The sequence below is a fragment of the Uloborus diversus genome, chromosome 10, assembly GCF_026930045.1.
Source record: "Uloborus diversus isolate 005 chromosome 10, Udiv.v.3.1, whole genome shotgun sequence".
Lineage (NCBI taxonomy): Eukaryota > Metazoa > Arthropoda > Arachnida > Araneae > Uloboridae > Uloborus > Uloborus diversus.
The window spans coordinates 41202247-41226298 of NC_072740.1; positions in this window are offsets into that span (position 1 = coordinate 41202247).

The following is a 24052-nucleotide window of genomic DNA, read 5'->3' on the forward strand; positions in this document are numbered from 1 at the left end:
TACGAACTGCCGATGTCAAAATAACTCTTCAGCAAATAAAACATGAGGAGACCACTAATCAAGTTCCAGAAAAGATATTGCTGAAATTCACCTGAAATAAAAAATATATATAAGTAAATAAATAAACATAAAACAAACTTGATATCCAATTATTCTTTTTCACAAGACAAAGTTAAAATTTCATAACTGGAAAATATCGTAAAATAATTAAAATTAAGTTTTGAAATTGCTTCACATTAAACTAAAGTGATGGCAGTTTTAAACGTGTCATTAAATTTATACACATTTAATAAATTTAGCAAATAGAAAGAAAGCATCGACAATCAAAGTGGCCGATTACCAATCAATCGGTTGTCGATTAATTAGGAAGGGGAGCCGTCAGAAAATAAGTTTCTCTTTTGACTGTGGTTAGAGTTGTGTATGAAAGTTCAATAAATAAATAAATAAATAAATAAATAAATAATATATATATATATATATATATATATATATATATATATATATATATATATATATATATATATATATATAATGAGACATTAAAGATAAGACATACTTTTATTTTTCCATTTCAGCACCAAGAACAACGAGACATTTGTCATACCACTTTGTTAACTTCAAAAAGCCATCAAGGAAAATCTCAGGGCTTTGAGCACGGAAGAAACGTTTAACGGCTTGTTTGACTTCCATATTACCTGTGAAAAGTGCCTTTAGCCGAGATTCTTCTTCGAAGCTGGAAACAGATAGAAGTCTCTTGGTGCGAGATCAGGACTTTTATCCTCCTCACCGAAGGCCTGCAGACACGTGTTTCGGCATTACAAGGAACGCCCTTTTCAACGCAAAAGAAATAAGTGTATGGATGAAAAGAAATCCGACAAAAGGCTTTTCTTGGACGTCTTTTCATCCTTCAGGCATTCTTTATGACGCCGAAACACGTGTCTGCAATTTTTGACGTTGTTATATCTTATTGTACAATGTTGTAAGATTAATAAGTGTTAGGACGAACTGAAAAAAAATAGTTTTTGAATTAAAAAAGTTGCAGTAAATATTTTATTTATTTACTCAAAGTCACCACATGTCGTTTATCATTTTCAATTCTTCAAAAGTACAATATTTTATAAAATAATATTTTTATTTATTTTTCCAATATTGAGATTCTGACGCTCCAATAACAAAAAAAGTCTTCTTCGATCACGTATAAAATGATTTTTGAAGTAACGGGACAAATATGGCCCATGATCCCTTAAGGGTTAAAACTTGAAAAGCCATGATTACCTTCTTTTTGCAAATATTGTGGCTATGATTAAGTTGCTCTTACGTATTACTCGATGGGTATCCATTTTTGCTGAATATTTAAATTCATCCAATCTTCTCTGTTCGTGGAATTCATTCATGTTTTCTATTAAGTTTTTGTTATGTTTCCTTCTGTTCGTGTTGTTCATTTTACTTTTCCGAAGGGATGATTAGGCCTATTATGATTTATATATATTTAAAATGGATTGCTTTAACTACATTATCTGTCCTTTCGGGGAGTCACATTGATCTGCACTTTTTATCTCACTATTCTGATAGGATTGATCTTGTGGCTCCCACTATTTGTCTTCTTCACTAGAGCTTTCAAGTAATTTCTTAGATGTCTTAGTCTGATATCTTTTCTTTTGACTATGTCATTGCATTAATTTTCAACCTCTCTGCTGCCTTTAGTAATTTAAACTCTTCCTCGCTTTTTTTGCTGAACTCTTTTCTTTATCTGTTATCTTTTCCGTCTTCATATTCAAGGAATTTTCATGCTGAGTTGAAGTGAATCAGGTGTTAGCAAAAGATCCCGTTACTACAAAAAAAAAGAGGATTTGTTTTTTGTCTTTAGTCAACAAACTTTAAGGATCTGACTTTTTACTGTTGGGTGACTGAATTGATGTTTTTTGCGTCAGTGTAACACGTAGTAGTTTGTAACTCCATGATGTTATTGTAATTGCAGTTTGGGAGGGGGGCTTTCACAGCATTGAATACTTAGAATTGACGTTCTTAGACTCTTTTGTGATAGGAAAGTACTGATCAAAAGGCTTAAATGTTCTGAAGCTACTGCCGGAAAATATTGCACCATCAAATAAAAGTTCTGTAAGCAAGACACTTTTCTGATGTTCATGTATTAGTAACTGGTTCATTCTACTGCTTAAGATTGTATACTCAAGGCAACTATTCTACCGCGGACAGGTAAAGAGATGTAACTGCAAATTTTTCGTTTTTCATTTTATCGCATTTTTATCATCTCTTGTACGTTAGCTTTTTTGTATAAGCTTGCTTATTTGGTTTCCGCTGAAGAAAATGGTGTGAAAAAAACGTCTTATTCCAACATTTCCCTATTGCTAGTATTGAATATAATACACATTTCTTTAAATTTCTCGAGAACTCATTTCTGCAGATACTGTCGTTTACCAGCCCATGGCAATATTGGGTCAGTTACTTGTCGATAACTAGTTTTTACATTTTAACAAATAATGAAAAAGTTTTATCGTTGTTAAAAAAATAATAATTTCGACTTTTTCGAAAATTTATGTACAAAAATTATAAGCGAAATCTGTAGAACAGACTGAGACAAATTAGAAAATTTGAAAGCATGAGGGGCGGTTAATTATTCTAAAAAAATATTATGTAAATGGTTTGACATTTTTTTAAAAGTGAGATCTTTATTCTAGTAGGGTCAGTTGGGGTAAAAAGAAACATGGGGTGGATGGAAATAAACTCTATCACCACACTTGCGGTTCTTTTTTAAACTTAACTGATGTTGATTGAAAACTAGGTGACATATAGAAGATATTCTGAGGGTCTCACGAGGTTTCCAAACAATTGTATAGGTGTCATCATTGTTTGAAGATGACACTGAAAAAAAATATTGTTTAAAGTTTAATGATTTTACACTTTCCTCTAAAGCAGGTCTACAAATGCGAAGTAAGGGGTTCCAACTAAATTTTCTTTTCACGTGAAAGCTTACTAAAACATTTATTTATTAATTTCACCTTCCCAGCATTTTTCAATATACCATTAAGAGGTTTCCATTTACCACATAAATACTGTAGTATGGGGTAAATGGAAAAAACAAAGTGTGTTCATTCTTCCTGCTTTTGTGGAAGATTATATATTGATGTAAATTACTTTTTTGTGCATTTTAGATAAATTCAGTGCACAAATTAGTTTTTAGTATGATTTTTCTTTTTAAATGATTTTAGATTATGTTTGGAAGATTCAGCGAGTCGCATGCGACCTACGAGCAACAGATTGAGTATTGTTGGTACAGAATTTCGTAAGCGTCTAAATTTATCGCTTATAGTACGATTATCTACCAGTATCAACCTCATGGGAAAAACGTACGGGGGGTTTCCGTTTATCCCATAGTATCTGGGGCAAAAGGAAACATACTGGGGGAAAAGGAATCATCAATCCTTTTGCTAGCAAACAGTCACATAGTCATATGTTCATACCCAGTTACTTTCAGTCTTGGACACAATGTACATAATAGTATGTCTCAATTTCTACAAAGAATGTTAAGAATCAAAATTAAAACCTTTGAAATTTTGTTTCCTTTTAAAGCCAACTGACCCTACTAGGTTTATTTATTGATAAGGAATCCTTCACTGCATAGTATCGCAGTGCTTTAACTACACATGAAACCACATTTAAATAACTTGGGAATATATCATAATGCAGTGGCGTCGCTACAGGGGGGGGGAGCGGAGGGGCGGTTCGCTCCGGGTGTCACCGTCTCGGAAAAGGAAACTCAAAGTGGAATTGCAAGTTTTTGAAAAATATAAATACTTCAATTCAGAAAATTTACTCCAATATTTTAAATTATATTTACTCAATTAAATGCAATTCCATAACCACGACGAACCTCTTATCCCCCAAACATTCTCAAAGTTCATCTAAAATGCATTTTTAAGAGTACAAATTTGAAACTTTTCCGAGCCCCCCCCCCCCCCCCCCCCCCCCCCCCCAACATCATTGAGTGATTATTATACTCAGCACTAGAATCATATTGTCAATACTTAGACCAAGAAGTGACTTACTCTTAAACCAAGAAACTTAAACCCTTCATCTTTTCCAGTGTTTGAAATAATTAGGGAGCGATCAATTTCATACAACCCCTTACTTTTTTTGACTTTTCGACGGCTCTTTCTTTACATAGGCATCTAAGGCAAGTGAAAAAAAAAAAAAAAAGTTTTTTTTTTTTTTGCCTTTCGTGCATATGTTAACTTAAATTTTCATTCTAAAAGTACGAGGCACGTTTTTAAAGTAAGTACCGTTTTGAAATAAAAAAAGAACAAGTATAGATAGAGCAAAGAAATTTATTGGACAAAAATCTACCAAACTTACGCTACTTTTCGACATTGCTCTTGGATTTTCCAAGCATTTTTCAAAGCGTGGTACAGGTTTTTGCATACCCTATTCGTAGAAAATTGCCGCCTGTGAAGACAACCATGAGGACTCTTACAGGGCTTTGGCTGAGAAGTTTTTGAACATTCTCTGGAACTGCCCGACCTCGCTCGCTCGCAGCAACTTTCATTTGTTTCGGCATCTAAAGTCTTTCCTTGGCGGTCGATGGCACAACATCAATGATGATCTCAGAGAACATGTTACCCCATAGTTGACTACACAAGCGGCAACTTTCTACGAATAGGTATACAAAAACCTGTACCATGCTATGACAAATGCTTGGAAAATCATGGAAGCAATGTCAAAAAATAGCATAAGGGTGGTAGATTTTTGTGCAATAAATTTCTTTGCTCTATCTGTACCTGTTCTTTTTTTATTTCAAAATGGTACTTCCTTTAAAAACATGCCTCGTATCTAGTTGTTCTGAATAATGCAGGAATTTCATGTTTACATAGAACGCTAAAACTTTTTTTTTCTTTTTTGCGTTTGTGTGTGTGTAACTTCTCTGCAAAAGAACCACAGGAAGTGAGTGAAACCACTAATCACCGCTCCAGTGTGACCCATGCTACATACGCCACTGCACAATGTTATTTATATTGATTTCAAAACACGGATCCACTGCCACTTATAACAGTAAATATAGAAGCTCATATGTAAATAAATAGGAACTAATAATTACGAAAAATTGAGGAGTCAGGTCTTATTCTATCATAGAAACAGCAATAATAACAAGAAGCAATAAAAACAACGATAATGAAGGATAATTATGACATGAAAAGGAAACAAAGATAATAATTAAATACCATGGTTTCAAAAGCAAAATTAGTTTTCTCAACCATTAAGTAAGTCATCGAGAGATTATTTTTTTATAAATAAAATATTGCTGATTTCAGTTTTCCCTAGACTACCAAAACAGCATACATAATACTTTTCTAATATGATTTTTATTGTACTTTTATTCAGCAATAATTTAGAAAAAGACGTTTAAGTCTTCAAAACGTTATCTGAGAGTTCCACCAGTTAAAAAGGCAATGCAAAGATCTACTGTTAGTTATTGATAAAAAAAAAATCCTAGAAAAATAAGACATTCAGTTCTTTAGCAACTAACAGCTGTGCCTATATTTTTAAATAAGCGAAGTTTTGTTTCCTTTTCTATTCTCCAGAAACGGTCAGTGAGAAAGTTTAGTGTTTGAAAAGCAATATAATGCAATATAATTTCTGAAACGAAGGAACCAAAATTTAAGAAAGATAGATTCATATATATATATATATATATATATATATATATATATATATATATGCTATAAAATAAAATGCGTTTTTTTCAAAAAATAAATAAATAAATAAAATTACCCACGTTATTAACAACTATTTACCATCTAGTATGCAAAGAATGTAATATGATCCATTCCACTTGAAAACCTAAAGAAAATTCTTAAAAAAAAAGATTAAACCTAACTCTGTCCAAAACGAAATCCGAATACATATCAGAAGACAGCAATAAATTGCGCAACCGAGCAACATTTCGACCATCTGTCACGAAGGCGGGATTTTACCCATTTCAACCATCAAGTTCAGAGTCCTACCTCTTGAAATCCCAGAATTTCCCCCTACTTTCCAAAAAGGCTTGATCCCTTATTTATAAACTATACCTTATATAAATTTCAACCTCCTATTCTCCCCCAGGGTGTGGAGGGGAACACGTAGTGAATCATCGTCGTGAAAATGAATGAGATTCTGTAAAAATACAGAAGGGGAAATTCGCCTAAAACTTTATACGGGAGAAAGGGGGAAATGTGCATTTTAATTTTAAGCGATAGAAGATTTAAAGTATCCCCATTCTTCTATATTTGCGAAAGAGGGATACGACGCAGATAACGATATATTACATTTTTTTAATGTAAAATTCCACGTGAGCACTTAGTTTTTGTTCGGTTTTTTTTCTCCAGTGTTGTGTTTCATTTTCCCCATTTTTTTCACGTAATGTATTATGCATTATTAAATATCCTTAATTACGGCGGACGTAGTCTTTTGATATTCGAGGCTAAAAAAATACAACGGATGACTTAGAAATGCATTTTTTTCTCGCCTCCTCGAGATTTAAAAAACTCATCACTATGGTTACACGAATTTAAACGCGTGATTGTGCGTCATTAGCGACAGATATGTTTTTGTTGAAGAAAAGTAGTCACAAAAAAGCTGATAATGATCAACGTTTCCGCAAGAAAATTAGAAACTAAATGAAGTAAATGACTCGGATTCTAATAAAACTATTTTTATGTGATTTTGCAGTTTTCATCACACAAGTTAGAATTTAAATGGGATTCGTGTGCCTACTTTTATTTTCTTTTTGTTCGTGTACTTATTTGGTGGAGTTCCATTTTTGAACTTAACTTTTTTTTCCGAGAATTATATTTATATACAGATCTCTGTCACGCTTGTTGGATCAATCATAGGTGGCGCGTTACCGATCATTACGTCATTCATTGCTGGTAGAGCACTCGTTAATGGGTCTGTTTCTGATATCCCTAGACAAATCAACGATGGGCGTATTTATCGATAGTTGATGTCTGGTGGAAGAAGTTGGAAGCATGCTCAAACGCAATAATAGAAAAAATCACGAAGTCAACGACAATGAACGTGCCGAGTAAAATTGCTCAAGAACACAAAACACAAACATAAATTTTCTTGTCATAAAATAATATTAACCCGTCAACACACTCTTTTACAAAAATCAATCAATCTTTGGCCTCAGTTAAATATGTTGAACTTTTGCATAATCAGTGATGGAAAATATCCGAGTATTTATTTTTGAGGGTAAATACCCCCAAATAGTTGTGTTTACCTGGGTATTTATTGCCCAGCGAACTCTATTCACCCAAAATATCCACATTTGTGAAAAGTGATATCGCAATATATATATGTAGTATATTGAATGTAAAAAAAGTTAAACATTTAAAACCTGTTTACAAATTTTTAATTTAATAGACGTAAAATAATAAATCAGGAAACACAACTGTTATATGACATCATGTATTTTTCATGCAACACTTGATTTAAATATCTATCCTTTTTTAGCAATAGTATAGTTGAAAACTTTAAAAATAAGTTAATTTTGAACAAGGTAAGTTATCTGAATTATTTCTCTTTGCCCCGCTTTCCCCCGTTTCTTACATCTAAATCAAGTTACCCATCATTTACCATTCTCTAAAGTTTTACGTCATACTCTTAATTTTAAGTTATTTACAGTACACCTTCAGCTGCTTTTACAAACACAGCACTGTTTTTGGAGCTCTATTAAAACAAAAATTCAAATAAGACGTATTAATGAATAAGCACATAAGTTGCTCATAAATGGAAAGCAAAAATAATGAAATTGAAAATGAACAGATAGAATGTCGTCCTCATTTCTAGAAAGAAAAATCAACTTCTTTAAACAGATATATTTTGTCAGGGCCCATTGTTCAAGACGTCAGTGTTTCTTTTAAATATTCCCAAAGAAGATGAAAAAAAAAAAAAAAAAAAAGACGGAAATATTTCTCAAATATCCTCGTTTTTCTTCAACCTTTTAGGCTCCCAACTGACAGACTAAAATGAAATTACATAAAAATAGTCATCCAAGACGGAGACAGGTTTAATGGGTTCAAAAAATGTACCGCTCGAGGCAATGTTTGTCAGATAGCATTTACTGCCCCTGTATTTGGCCTCTGATATCAGATAGTGGTCTGTAAATGTATCTGAAACGGGTATCTTCGCTCTTTATTCATTATTTACGAACTTTTTCAACCTGAAAATGAAGTTCGAAGGGTCATTCTGACAGCAGCAATCACAGAAAACGTCTCAGCACATGTTACGTGATGGGAACTGCTTGCGACAAAATACGTGCACATCACTTGGACAGCAATGGATCGCAGTATCATGTTGCATCGCATTAACAGTACTTAAACTTGTATAGAAGCTCATTAAAACTTCGATTCTTACAAACATTGCGTGGAATAAGTAATAAGTTAAAAGCTCGTTTCAGCTGAGATAAGTGTCGACTCTGATTGTGTTCCCAGAATTGTTTCATTCGGGCGCAATCTTTCTGATGTCCGGTAAACATCGTATCACATGCGTTCTCAAAGAGCAGTTTGACAACCTGTTGACTGATGTTTGCTCATAACTAAGTTTTAGTGTCTGAATAAACAAAAATACTTATTTTCTTGATATTATTTAAGGGAGTCCGAAACATGTTTTGACACACTTATTGAGTTTTGAAAATTTTTGCACTGGATCACTATCTATTTAAAAAGCAAAATCATAACATAAATATAAAAAAAATAAATAAATAAATACATTTTGTTTAAAAAAAGTGGGATTGCTTTGAATCGCTGGAACTTAAAATATATTCTTGGTCAATTTTCTTTTTTTTTTTTTTTTCAAAAAAATATGCCCAAATATCTTAGCTTTAATTTTTATTCGGCGATTTAAAAATTATTAATTCAATAAAAAATAGAAAATGTTTGAAGAAAAATTTCGAACAATTCGAAGGTACTTTTTTTTTTTTAATCATATTTTTTAAAGGAAACTTTCTTTTTTTTTTTCAAATTTGCCGGATAAAAATTAAAGTAAACTGTGAAAAAGATATGCTCCAAATTTTATTACTTTATCTTTATCAGATCTTGACTTATAAGAGTTTGAATGCAAAAACTCGGGAAAAACTGCATCGTGAAGAAAAACGCGTTTAAAGTTTTAAAGTTAAATATCATATTAGTTAAATGCATGCAACAAAAACAATTATAATATCTTTCGTTCTAATTAAGGTAGAAACAAGATTCAAACGTCCTTTCCAACAGAAAATAACTGAGAACTTTTTATATGACGAATAACAAATTGCCAAATTTGACGTTTTTTGTGTCCCGGACGCCCTTAATTCGCAAACAGGGGTCTCCCGATCTTAATTTTTTGGGAGATGGGAATTTGATCGGGTTAAACTCTGAATTTTAGCGAATCATAAATATTATCATGCACATTTGACATCATTAACGATATAAATAAAAATATTTTTAAAAAATAGTGCGAAGACGTTCTTAATTTGTGTTTAGTTATTCGCTTAAAGGTTTTTTTTATTTTTAAGCATCGAAATATTTCGGTTCATTTCTATTTACTAATGAAATGAAACAAATGGTTCAACAACAGCTGGCATTTTACATTGTAAAAATAACTTTTAATACTTAGGGTAAATGACTAAGTAAGTAATTATGGGCATCCAACCAGTAATGGGCAGGCTTGTCTTGTATTTTCAATATCAATTTTGTACTTTGTATTTCAGGAACAAAACCAGTGTATTCTCAAAATAGCATTTTGCAAGAGAACACCCTCACCACGTTTTTTAAACATAAGTTTTATCTATGCTTTGAAAAAATGCTCAAAAAGCATTTTCCTTTCTGCATACCTCGGTTTTATTGATAAGTACCCATTCCTTAACTTTATTTCAATATCTAGCATATAGGTATACTTCCGCCATTAATTAAGATATTTAATATCCTTTCAAGCTAATGTGCACATAGCTAGTCAAGTAAAATTTAGTATTTCAGTTATGGGAACGTATGGCTTCGATTACCATGCTTATCTACCATTGTTGATAAAACATAAGCTTAAATTTGGCAGACGATGAATACAAAATGCAGCAGTAGAAAAGTTATTTTCATTTATTTATTTTGTTTCGTTTTTTTTTTCAAATGAACCTTTCAAAAGCCTTTTTTTACTAATCCATGTTTTTAAATTTTAATGCTGCTCGAAGTTGTAAGTCGAAATATAATTATATTGTAATAAAATAAGTATTTTCATGCGGTTAAACACTTTTTGTGCATTTCTGAAAATAATTGAATTTAGCTAGCATGACTATTAATAGTTTTCAGTATGTTCATAACTGGTCAAACCAGTGTATTCTAATTTGTGTCCAAATATATATATAAAAACCATAGTTCAAAATCAATTAAAGTTTCACAGCTGTAAAAGTGTATTTCTAAGTTCTAACAAGTGGTGTTCCGGATATCCGGGGGAAAATAAGGATCTGTATTCGTATCCGTTACTTTTTTGGCAGATCTTAAACGGATCTTTTTTATTCTAAAAATTCTTAAATATTTGAATTAAAGACTCTTAAATTCCGTTTTAATTAGGTTTTATTCCCTGTCTTAGTTATAAGTTATAATTTCCGAAGCCAATTTATCCCCCGTCGCAGAAAGGAAGGGGTAATAAGTTTTAAAAGTGTGCATCTGTGTGTCTATTTGTTGCATCGTAGCTCCTAAACAGATGAACCGATTTTGGTAGTTATTTTTTTCGTTCAAAGGTTACTTGATCAAAAGTGTTCTTAGCTTGACCTCGTTTTTGTAGACCTTTAGCTGCCGGAGATATTAATTAAAAACCGATTTAATGGTTTTTACAATTATGGTAGTAAAAACTTACCCGTAGATTAAAAATATTGGCCCTAATTGAAAGAACGAAGTTTTCTGTGTTTGATATTTATTTGGAGCTTCCAAGTCATATACAATAGGAGCTATGATCTTGTTAAGTAAATTTTAATGCTACTCTAAGCCTTCATACGCATGATTGGTAGCGATTTCATAGTCGGAAGATAAAGAGAAAAAGCTCGACGATTTAAAATTTCTATCTCCTGTCGGTTCACATGTGTTTACAATATGTATTCTAACCCGCGAAATTCATCTTAAAATGAGGTCGACTCTCTGGGGAATGTTTTTTTTTTTAATTTTTAATTTTATATTGGTTTTTGTTATTGACCTAGGGTTTGTGTAATTCTTCATTTGGTTTTCCTCGGCATCTTTCAAAAAAAGCGAGACTAAATTATCAATTTATTAATTGTAAAGGTGTTCCCGGCTCTGTTAATTCGTCGGTCGGGGTAAGTTGGGTGGAATGGGTCAGCGCTGCATTTACATTGAAATAAAATGCGGAAAATTATTTCTAGCCTGTCCAGATTTAGCTTTACACTTTTGCTCCTGTATCCTACATCTACCAGTCTATCTAGAAATAATTTTTCACATTCTATCTAAACATTAATGTAGCGTTGACCCATTCCTTCCAATTCCATCTCAATTTCAATGGAGATTTAAAGAGTAAATAATTGAGTCTTGTTTATATTTTTGCCGTAGATGACATTTTTTGAAGAAACAGTGCCATTACTCTAACGGGAATAATTTTCCGTAGCAAATTTTACACTTAGGTAGTTAATTTGGCTAAAAAAATATTTTGAGATCCGTATCCTTATCCGCGGATCTTGACACTAATGATCCGGATCCGTATCCGCGGATCTACTTTTTAAGCGATCCGGCACATCACTAGTTCTAACATCGTAATCATTAGTGTTTTCTATGAACTAGAACTGCAACAACACAGTTTAACAACAATACAAATTAAACCATAACTAGTCACTTGCCATAACTAGTCATTTATCCTATTTAAATGAAGGTTTTCGCCTTTTTCAATACCTTGATTGGTAAAATTTAACTTGTATTATAACTTTTTAAAATGTGCAACTCATAAAATATGAAATTTATGATACGTTTTAAATAGCCTCCTGTAGAAAAGAATTATAAACGTTAAATAGTAATTAGCCCAACACATATAGTTGATATACTGCGCAAGAAACAATCTAAAGTTTTTTTTCAAAGTGAAAATTTTGTTTGTTGCTCAACGATTATAAAACAAAATATACAGGGTGTTCCCGTTAACTTACAAAACCTCTATTTTCGAAACCGTTAGTCTCACATGCATACTTCCAATTAGAAAAATGTTTAAAATCAGATGCAGAATTAAAGTACTCAAAGTTTGAAATATAACAAAAAATGAGTCAAAAAATACAAAATTTAACTTTTTATACGAGCTCTAGGTCCCTAATTTACATTTAGGGAAATAATCTTTATTGAAAAACAATTACAACAGAAAAAGTTTGACGTTAGTACGACCAATATTCACAAAGATATGAAACGGAGCGTTTTGTGACTTACACCATTTTACACTCGCCTTCAATAACACCTTTGGGGCAGGGGGGGGGAGGGAATATAGCGGCTAACAATAGTTTAAAAATATATATGTGCATCGAACGTGTTTATACAAATTGTACAATTTCTTCTTGTCCAAAGTATTACACGATACCTTTTTCCTTTTCTGATTTCAGAAAATATGTTTCTTTTTTTTTTTTTTTTTTGTAGGAGAAAATTGGTAAAACGAAAATATGAATTTCTTACACGGAAAATTTAAGATAAGTACACAGGTTGAATATGAAAGAAATGGTTTCATCATCTCAGAACATAAAGCCCCAACCTGATTAAAATCTATGTTCAACCATAACTGACTCAAATATATAGAGTGAGTCAGTGGCGCACACAGGAATTTTGCAAGGGGAGGATCCAAGGTCGAAAGTCTCATTCTCATATCAAACCCCAATTCAACCGTCAAACATATTGACTTGATTTTATCGATTCCTGGAAACGAAATACAGTAAAAAAATAAACTATTGAATAAATAATTAGCATAGTTTAATGAAATATACTTAAATAAATAACCAGAGAGTAAAATAATTTGTGGTTTTACTTTTCTCAAAATAAAAAAAATGGATTCAAGTTCATAGAATCTCATTTTAATCTATAATTACAAAACTGAAAACATGGTTATTGCAGTGTATTCATTTATAATCACCATTCTGCTTCGTATAAGCAATTTGTTACAGGAAAAGTGCACAATATGAAAAAAAATCTTAACAAGAGGTTTTAATTTTTTCACTTATTAGAACTGAAATTGTTACCTTTGTTTAAAATTATTCTACATACAAAATATATAGAATCGTAATCAACCGAGAAAAAAAAACAAGATCTATGGGAGGGGTCCAGACCCCCTAGACCCCTCCCTTGTGTGCGCCACTGGAGTGAGTACAAATGATGGACCTAATTTCAAAAAATCCGATTTTTGGAACAACTTCACACAGTACAATAAGTAATACATGACTTTGAAGAGAAATATACTTTTTTTTTTTTAATGGGGTCACGTCAAAGGTACTATCTACCAATAGGACTCGACCGATGCATCGGCCTGGCCGATGCATCGGCGCCGATGGTTCAACAATTTAGCCATCGGCATCGGCATCGGCGGCCGATGCTAACTTGCAGGAAACATCGGCCCATCGGCCTTAAAAAACATCGAAAAGCCGATGGAATTGGCCGATGTTTTCGGAAAAAAAGGGACCTTTGATGTTTTACTTTTTATTACGAAGTAAAGGGAGTTATTTTTTTCATATAAAATTGGTTACTTAAATTTCAGTATGAATTTCTATTTTAGTCCCGTTTGAAAGAGTTTTTAACCGACTTCAAAAAGGAGGCGGTTATCAGTTCATACCGTATGTATGTTTTTTTTTTTTTGTTTGTCCACTCACAGCGTCTCACCTAGTGAACCGATTTTGATGATTCTTTCTTTAATGGATAGGGGATGGCTCAACTTAGGTCCCATTACTTTGTTTGACCATATTTGTCCTTTAGAAAAAAAGTTATGCGCAAAAAACCATAAATTTCATGCAATTTCCTTATTAAATGATTAAATATTGTAACGAAGTTCGCGCTTACCTTCCGTGGATAACGGTGGCTCAGTGGTAGAATTCTCGCCTTCCACGCGTTCAACCCTGGCTCAAATCCCGACTAGGACAAAGTGAATTTTACTAAGATTTCGTTTCTACTGTTTCTCGTATTTTCTCGAATGTTCTATTGATTTTTGTATCTTTCCGATTCTGGAAAATTCCGGCATTTTCTCAAGTGGTAAAGATACATTTTTAATTTCAATCGCTTAAAGTTTAAGATATGCTTATAGTTTTTTTTTTACTATGTAGCATTTTTAGGAAAAAAAAGGGTAAAGTTTCATGATGGTAACTTCTTACTTTTACAGAAATATATACATTTACACTAAAAAGGATGAAAAAAAAATTTTTGGAAAAAAATAGAACCGACTTCAAAATTGCTCTAAAAAGGGAAAAATAATTTTATTCCTTAAACACCATCGATAATACTTTTAAACATAATTTTTGAAGTTGGCGCAAAAACGATAGATAAAATCATTCACCGCCATAACTCAACTACAAGTATAAATTTTACCAGGCCTAGTTCCTTTACTACCATATACATAATGCATTGATAACAGCATCTTTGAGTAACGATGTAAATGATTCGTTCCTAACTTTAGGATGATTTTCTGAAACAAATATGAACGAAGCATGGTTACACTGGATTTTACTTTTTGTTTTTGCGCCAACTTCAAAAATTATGTTTAAAAGTATTATCGATGGTGTTTAAGGAATAAAATTATTTTTCCCTTTTTAGAGCAATTTTGAAGTCGGTTCTATTTTTTTCCAAAAATTTTTTAATACTGCATTCAGGTACCAAACAAGTTAATTATTGCTTTGTTTCTTGCAGCTGGATATACGTATGTATCTCTCATAAGTCATAACTCACAAATGCTAAGCTGTAGAAGGATAAATTTTCGCATGTGGGTTGTGCGTACGTTCCAGTTGTGCACTTTTCTTTTTGTTTTCGATCGGGTATTCTGAAAAGCCTCTTTACTCATTTTTTGTGGCTAAACTAATATAGCGTCTCAGACTGACGATCATTTGGTGGTATATTGCCGAATTGGAGACTATGGAAACAAATATGAGATGGCGAAACCGGTTTTTGTGTCATTTTTTTAGATTCCCGTTGAGCCGACGGTAATTTTTAATTTTTCGATATTTGTAATATAAATCACACTAATGCAGTCTTTTCTGTATCGCTTCGGCGGAGTTATAAGTTTGAGGCCCGTCGAAATACATCATGGGGCCCTATTTCTCTATCACACAAGTTGTAAAACATTTATCATAAGCATTTTTGTAACTCCTACGGTGCCCCTATGGTTATGGGGCCTCTCGCGCAATTGCAACATTTGCTATATTTTAAATCCGCCACTGCACGTCAAAACAAACTCGGGTGCAAGTTTTGAAAGGGTTTTTCCGCTTAATGTTTATGATTATTTTGAACTCTATTTTTTACGACTGTTTTTTGAATTTCCGAGAACACTTGCGTGCTCCTCCTCCTACTCCCTCAATTTCTGAAATTAAACTCTAGTTGTAGTTCTGAGTCGTTTAAAAGTAACACCATTCATAAAATTAGAGATTTTTCTTTCAAACTTTATCTATTGTTTAGAAAGAATTTAGAGCATTAATGTAAGAAATTGATTAAAGACGTTTTGAATGGTGACATAATTCAGAAATCGAAGGGACTTTTGAATTTTTTCTTCGGAAGTGCTGAAATAGATTCAGAAACTCTTCCGAGGCGTTGGTTTTAGCGGTTCTTTGCTAAAATATTTAAGTGGAGGTTGGGGCCGAAGTGTGAATTACTCCAAAATCAGAGAGTGACCCCCCCCCCCTAACCCTCTCTCGAGGTTTCAAGCATTTCTTAAATATTTAGCAATTATTTATTTTGGTCAAGAAATGTCATTTTGCATATTTCTCATACTTGTTTCACCTATATTTCGTAATGCGCCATCTTTTCATCATTAATAGCGATCGATTTCTTTTGTTGTCAGTAACTATTTTTCTGTATTTATATAAAATCAATAAATAAGTTATTTTCGTTTTTTATAGAAAAGTTTCAAGGATTTTCTATTATGCAATATTTTAAATTTCAGAAAATTGTTGTTAAATTGAAAAGTTTAATTTGAACTTATTTGTAAAGCTTCATAAAAGTTTAAACAATCAAATTGTTCAATATTATGTGTGCAAACATCAGATTAAGTAGTATATGTATGTATTCAGTTATTAACTTGGTGTAAATATTGAGTTTGTTTATTGGTAGCTGCGTTTTAAAAACATCGCTCTCTTCATGGCTACTTTTTCAGCAAAATTTATGTCACTGTTATAGCTTTTATGAAAAATGCAAACTTTTCTATTCATAAATTTTAAATAAGTATAAAAATATTCCCATTATGATTTAATATTGTAATTTATCTGTTACATTTTTTGTTTAATTTGATGAATAAAAAATGTCTACGTGCAATCTTTCCACTTTAATTGCATAATTTGTTGACGGTTTCATAGTTTTATTCTTATTTTTTTTAATGATTAATCAACATAATTTAATGTTTTTTAACTATGTTTAATGCACCTAAATCCATAGATTAGTACGATATTACTGAAATCTTAGTAAATATTCAATTAAAAAACAAACAAACAAATCAATTGGTTATTAAACAATCTCTTTGTTTTTCTTTCTTCTTTTCTTTTCTTTTCTTTTCTTTTTTTTTTTTGGCTGTTGTTCTTTCTTTTTCATCATACAGCAGTCAAAAAAAGGAGAAGCATAGCTACACCCTATAAAGATTGTACGTAGTACGATCCAAAAGCTCGGGGACAAGCTGCATAAAACCTTACCCAGAATAGTTCACATTACCGAAGCACATCCACCTTCAAAGGGTTACCTTGAGGGACTATGTACTTCTGCCAGTGTTCATATAACTTTTGGAAACACTCCTGGAAGCCATTTTTCGATGAGCCTTCTATAACGCAGCTTTATCTTCTTCTGACGGAAGAAAGCGGCGTCCATGCAAATGTTTTTTTTGCTGGGAACAGGTAAAAGTCACACGGAGCTAAGTCCGACGAAACGTTATGTTATTTGTTTGTCATATCAGAGTATTGACCAATCGAACCGTGCATCCTCAACATGAAAGTCGCCTTCTTCCCCACGATGAAGTTAAAGCAGCAGCACAAGAGGCCTTACAGGAGGTTGCGAAAAATGTCTTTCAGGAGTTCTTCTAAAAGCTATACGAACGTTGGCAGAAGTGCATAGTCGTTCGAGGTGACTATTTTGTAGATAGATGTGCTTCGGTAATGTGAACTATTCAGGGTAAGGTTTTATACAACTTGTGCTCAAACTTTTAGATCATTCTACGTACGTATGAGTTTTCAACTTACTATTTGAGTGACGCAAGTTTACGCGCATGAAGAGATCACAAGAGAATTTGCGATAATTAACTGAGGAGACGTTCAAAATGGATATTTCGATCATCTATATGTTCTTAGGTACATATGCATGTACAAATGTGCCGAAAAGTCTTGTGAAGTTTAAATTGGGTGATCGTAAAATAGAAATTTAGGTCAAAATCTGATTTTTTTTTTTTTTTTTTTTTGTGATTACAATTCTTTATTCGTAGAAAGGAATTAAAGTGAAATGAATCAAAGATCCTTTAAATCCCTGATAATTTTATCAATTTATTTCTGTTTTATTTATTTATTTATTTATTTTGCCATCGGCCAAAGGCATCGGCCATCGGCCATCGGCAATCGGCCATTTGGAGGAAAACTATCGGCCATCGGCCATCCTTGAACAATCGGCCAACAATCGGCATCGGCCCATCGGCCAAAAAAAGCCATCGGTCGAGCCCTATCTACCAACTGCCGATATCAAAAAAAAATTCAAAAACTGCAACAATGCATTTTTTATCGTTGCACACCATTGACTGTATAATACTCCATGCCTGCGTTATTCCTTAGCCCTGACTTAGGGTTGGTAACTTACTGCTAAATATCCAAGCTTTGCCTTCAATTTACGAGTCGAACCGCACCATACTGTGGACACTCGCTGGTGAAATCAATTTTCTTTATCAAACAGTTTGTTGGCACTCTCAGCTTCAATGAGATGACATTTGCCTCCAGCTCGGTAATTCACTAATCTAGACTGATGAGTTCTGATAAAAACGAAACTGCAGTCTCTGGATTTCATATCCTGCCACTCTGGTATATTGTATGAAAAGACGCCTTATTCGCATTATTTTATGAAGTCACTTCCAAACTAGTGCCAAACTTAATTTTAGTACATACGGCGGGTTAGGACAAGTAGGCGAACTTTTTTTGGAGTAAATCTGTAAATTCACATCCTTACCCCCTTCCCGTAGCTGCCGTATAGCAAATACTATATTTTGAAAAATATATTTCCCAAACAAGAACTGAGAGACAACATTTTAAAAATATTATGTCATAATAAAAAATACCCCAAAGAAGGTTTGTTATTACAAATTCACTGTATACGAAGTTTATTTATTTATTTTTTTAACTTATTTTATATAGTTCGGAATGGATGTAGGAAACATTTTTAAATCGTTTTGTCCCATGCTCTATTTGGTTTAAAAGGGGCTTTGGATAGCTAAAATAAGCATCTAGAAATTGAGTTTGTAATAACGCGACAAACCTATGACAATATTAAGTGCTCAAAAAATAAAAACCATTTGGTGAATTTCTTCCTTTGTTCTCACTAACGAAAATTTACTGAACCGTTTAAGCAAATTGAGAATAAAACAACTGACGCATGCGACGAAAAAAAAAAGAAAGAAAGAATATCACACCTTCCCCCACCTTTGTACCAGGCAACTTGGTCTTTTTGATTCTATTGTGCGTAGGAAATAAAATTTTCGGCATTGTTGTATAGATGAATGGAAAAAAAAAATGTAAGTGAATGATGTCATTCCTTTCGTCAGTATCTAAATGTCTAACTGTACAATAAACTGCATTTTGCGAAATCATATTTTATATCCTTTTATTGAAGCTGAAAAATCTTTAAGAATAAATCATACTTAAAAATATGGGAAAGAAAAACTCGTGGGAAGTATTCTACCTTCAAAGCAAGCATCTCACAATTCTTCTGCTTTTAACATTTTCCTAAATATTTGGTTCGCATCCCTTAAATAAATTAACTGTTTGATCTTATTACTTAGTTGTATTTAGCTAAATATAATATGTTTATAGCTATATTTAAGAAACATTGAATGCAAAACAAAGTTTCCAAGAAAAAATTGAGTCAAGCGTTTCTTGCCTAATCGTGCAGTATTTACGCTTCAAAATTGTCTTGATCAGGCCCGCACCAAGCCTGATCGGCGCCGTCGTGCAAATGTCTTTTGAGCGCCTTTATGCAGTGGCGTTCGGTTATAGTTAACACCTGGAACGATGTTTTGTAGACAAATGTGACGCAGAAAAAAATACGTTTGGCATTTAATTTATTAAAAAAACAATGTGCAAAAATGTGTATTTAATTTTTAATTACAGTGTATGTTTTCACTTCATATCTCGAAGTTATAGTAGCTCCTCTGATTATGTCAATGCGTTTTGGAAAAAGAAAATATTTAAATACCAAAGTTAACGCTGCTCTAAATATCTCTCTAATCTCTAATTGATGAATATAATTAATCAAAATTTTATGCCTGGTAAAACATGATAATAGAGTACTCATTATATTTCCAAATTGAAGTATGGAGGATATCCTACCTTAAAATCTGAAACTGAATTCCCCCTTCCGGTGAAACCAATAGTCCCAAAATACGGAAGGCATTGAATATACCTAAAATAAATACACTGTCCAAAGCTCTTTTTTTTTTTTTTTTTTTTTTTTTTTGACACACAAACAGTTAAAGAAAAAGGAGGGGGAGGATGGCTAATCAAGTAATTATGGTCAAATCGCTCCTTTTTGGAACTAAAAAATTAAGCAAAATTGTTGTCTACAATGTACAAATATTACGCACTAAGTAAAATAGGACTTACAGTATTTTTTTATGAATAATAATGGGAAATAGTCGAATTACAACAAACAATAATTAAAAATCACAAAACAAAAACATATTGCACAAATTTTATGCAACATATTCACTTTAAGATCCAAAATCGGGAATAGAAATTTTCTTGCGCCTCATGCTCAGCCTTGTGTACTATAGACATACCGAAACAGCATTCATGGCTCCACAACAGAAAGAAAAATGCTAATGTATGCATTAATTAGCATCACGTGTTTTCAGTGTAAAAATTTTAGCGCTTTTGAATAGCACAATGCAATAATTTTTCCTTTCAGATACGAAGCGAGAGGATTGCTTATTTCAATGAGATAATTTCACCGCCAATTAGATATAATCTGAACCTGATGAACGCACGGTCACGGGCACCGAAATAGGGTAAATTTCTTCCCTTTTTTGAAAGCTTCCACATAAAAGATGTGCATTTTAACTTGTGAGAGGGGTGCCAAATTTTGCCAAGCGCCCTGGATATAATGAAAAGCTCAATTTTAGTTTTTAGTTGGAGCGATTCTCCCCGTTTGGTGCATTTTTGATTGGTAGAGCTCGGCGCCTTTTTGGCTTTGGCGCCGTCGTACGCGGTACGACCTCGCACATAGGGACGGCGCGGCCCTGGTCTTTATAAGTTACAATAAAGTCGGATGTGTAATACATTTTAAAATAACTGCTTCAATGCTTGTTATTGAAAGAAAAATAGATTTTATGACATAATTGAAGAAGGGGAATGTGAAGTAAGAATAAAATAATATAAGTGAAATAACGGTGCAAAGTGAAATGGTAAAATATTTAATATGTTTTTAGCTCTTCTTGTCTGGTAATATTTTCACAATATAATAACACATGCAGTATATTCCAGTCAGGAAAAAAGTTACTTCTAAAGATCAAAACATATGAAAATCCAAGCAATTTTCAAAAATTGGTAATGTTTGTAAAGTTTTGTTGTGTAAATAAACAACTATTATTTGTTATTTCAAAATGATAAAGTCCTTGTTTTTAACATTTTAAATATTAATTCAGATCCCTTATTATTCGGTGCAGTATTTAAACGATTTATTATTATTTTTTTTTTAATTTTAAACGTTTTGTACAAGTCAAGTGTACGCGGGGCAGGGTGGTGCAAGGCGTAACAGTTGATTTCATTTGCCCTCTTCAATTATTTATTAAATCACTAATGAATTCATTTATGGATTATATATAATTTACATTTCTTCATTTAATAAATCACTTATTCATTCGATCAAAAATATTTTAATAATCAAATAGAAAATATTTTCTTTAAAATAATATTTTTTGTTTCACTTTGCCCAATGAAAAGAAAGTGAAAATCCCCCCCCTTCTTCACTTTTTTTTTTCGTTTAAGATCCACATTCGCTTTCTTTATGTATTGCAATTTTCAAAAACAATTTTCATTTTTTTCATTTTGAAAAAGTTCCGGTATTTTAACTATTTTACTTTGCATCACATTCCACTTCTTTAATTAGTTTTAAAATGAATATTGCAAAAATCAGTGAATGTATTTTTTTTTTTTAACATCGAATACAGAAAAAATATTTCGTAATGTGCATATATATCTTTATCAAATAAAATTAAGCTCTTGAAATGAATGAATAATAATTCTACAAAAAATTTCAAACTGCACTATGCCTTCATTCGACAAGTAATTATGTATTAAAATGTTACCGTTTTGGAACTAAAAAAACTTTTAAGAGTTAAAATCAAAGAAGCACTTTAGGACTAAAACTAAACTCATCGCACCTACACTTGGGACGTTTTAAAAAATCATGTATTTAATTTAGCCTCTTTAATACTTAGTTTGGCTTCAATTTGACTTAATTTCTACCTGTAGATAACTGTTTTTGTAATAAAAATACGTTTGTGACGAGGACTATATATGAATAAACCAAAAGTCTAATCAATTAAAAGGAAACAAAGCAACAAAAATAAACAGAAAAGAAAAACCTAAGGAAGTCAGTCTTTTTTTTAACTAAAAAGGGGTGCGGCGCACCTTAGAATCATCATGATTTTTCTTTTTCTTAATTTTGTTTCGGCGTTTTAAATTAAAAATATATACATACAGTCTGATTCCGTAACTTCAAAATAATTAATTTAGTAACACTACATGACTTAGATGAAATATTAATTGAAACAATTGCAAATCTTTCCAATTGATTAATCGTGTCCTACCAATTTGAATCGGAATTATAAGCAATAACAAGGGGAAATTAAAAAAAAAAGTTATGGTTTGGAAGTACATATTACTAACTAAAGGATTTCCAGAATAGTTAATAATTAAGCATATGCGTTTTATATCTTTCGCGAGAAAATAATCATAGTAAAATAAATAAATTAAATATAAATAGGTTTTACAAAATTTGATTGAAAATGCTAACAGTTAAACCAAAACTAAATTCGAAATTTCCAATATGAGAACAAAATTATTGCCAATGAGCACTGACATTATAAAGTCGTTTGAAAATTATTATCGGTCGATTTTGTCAGTCGAAAGTAGTTTTTTGTTCCAAAAAGGATAAAATAAATCTAGGCACAAATATTACACAAATATTACATAAATTGATGTGCAAAAGCAAGTGAGTAACTACTAGAACTGAGGCATATAGTATCAAAACCACCTCAATTCATTTTTAAAAAAATATAGGAGAGACGAAAAACATTCCCGTATTTAGTTTTTTTTTTCCCCCAAAGAAAACCGATCTTTGACAGCAGTTTTTTATCTGATTGAGCTGCTCCGAGTCATTGTGTAGCTTGGAAAGCTACACAATGACTCAAATTATGAAGTCTCAAATTATGAAGAAAAAAAACCACTTTTGACAATTCATGGTTTCCGCTGGTTTTGATACTAAACTCCTGAATATAAAGCTTACTATTCTAGCATCTTGTTTAATGATTTTAATTTCAAGGAAGCAATTAAATAATATACTCGAGCATTTCTAACAAGCATGAAATCCATGCGCATGAGCTTCTTATATTTATTTAAACATGTCATTACATCACTTTACTAAAATACCAGAAAAATACTGCACGTATAGTCTCCGAAATTTAGAGTTAGTATTTTGTTTTCTTATTATTTAATGTCAAATAAAACCGCATTTAGTGATAAACATTCCGAATTTTTTGTTTACTTATTTTTTTATGTCGTACTTCTAAGTGTGCCATTTCCGAAATTCGTTGAAGAACCTGGAAACTGTAGTCCAATTTTCAGACTAACCAACCCACATGAGTACAAACTTGTAGTTGTTCTAAAAAATTAAATGAAATGTTTTCTAATATAAACCGGCATTTTGAATTTTCCGTCACTTTCCGTGGTACATCTAATCCATGCAGCAAATATTAATGTGGTTAAATTATGCAAAAGTACACAGTTTACATTTGAAGGTAACTTCTGGAAATTCCCAATCGTTGACTATACATCCATAAAGTTTCTACAGAAGTTTTCTTTAAATTTCAAATACGATGGGTTACGTGGAAGAAAGTTCTTCTAATGCTTTCCTTACACCGACTATATTTACGTTCAAAATGGGCTGAACGATAACGAACATTTGTTTTATCTAGTATAGTGGACACCGGTTTATTGAATCAGTGGTTAATTGAAACAAACGCTTTAAAGAATCAAATTGTCAAAAACAGAACAAAATCCAGTGTATTGAATCAGCCGCTTTATGAAATCAGAACTGTTTAGAAACAAACGTGATTTATATAACCGGCGACCACTGTACTATTAGTTTTATTTATGTTGTATATCATTTATTTATTTTTGTTACTTAACAGGTAGCCTCAAATTTATTGTTCAATTTCACCTTTATGAACTGTATTATAGTGTTCAAACGAACGCTTTCCATAAAATGTCACTATTTCTGAAGTGATATTTTGCAATTTTCATGCCTGGTTTGATTGTACAACTTAGTAAAGTAAATCTAAATGCTTTATAACGTTCGCGTATAGGAATCTCTTTCCTGACTGCACCACGAAAAAACAGTGGCGAAATCAA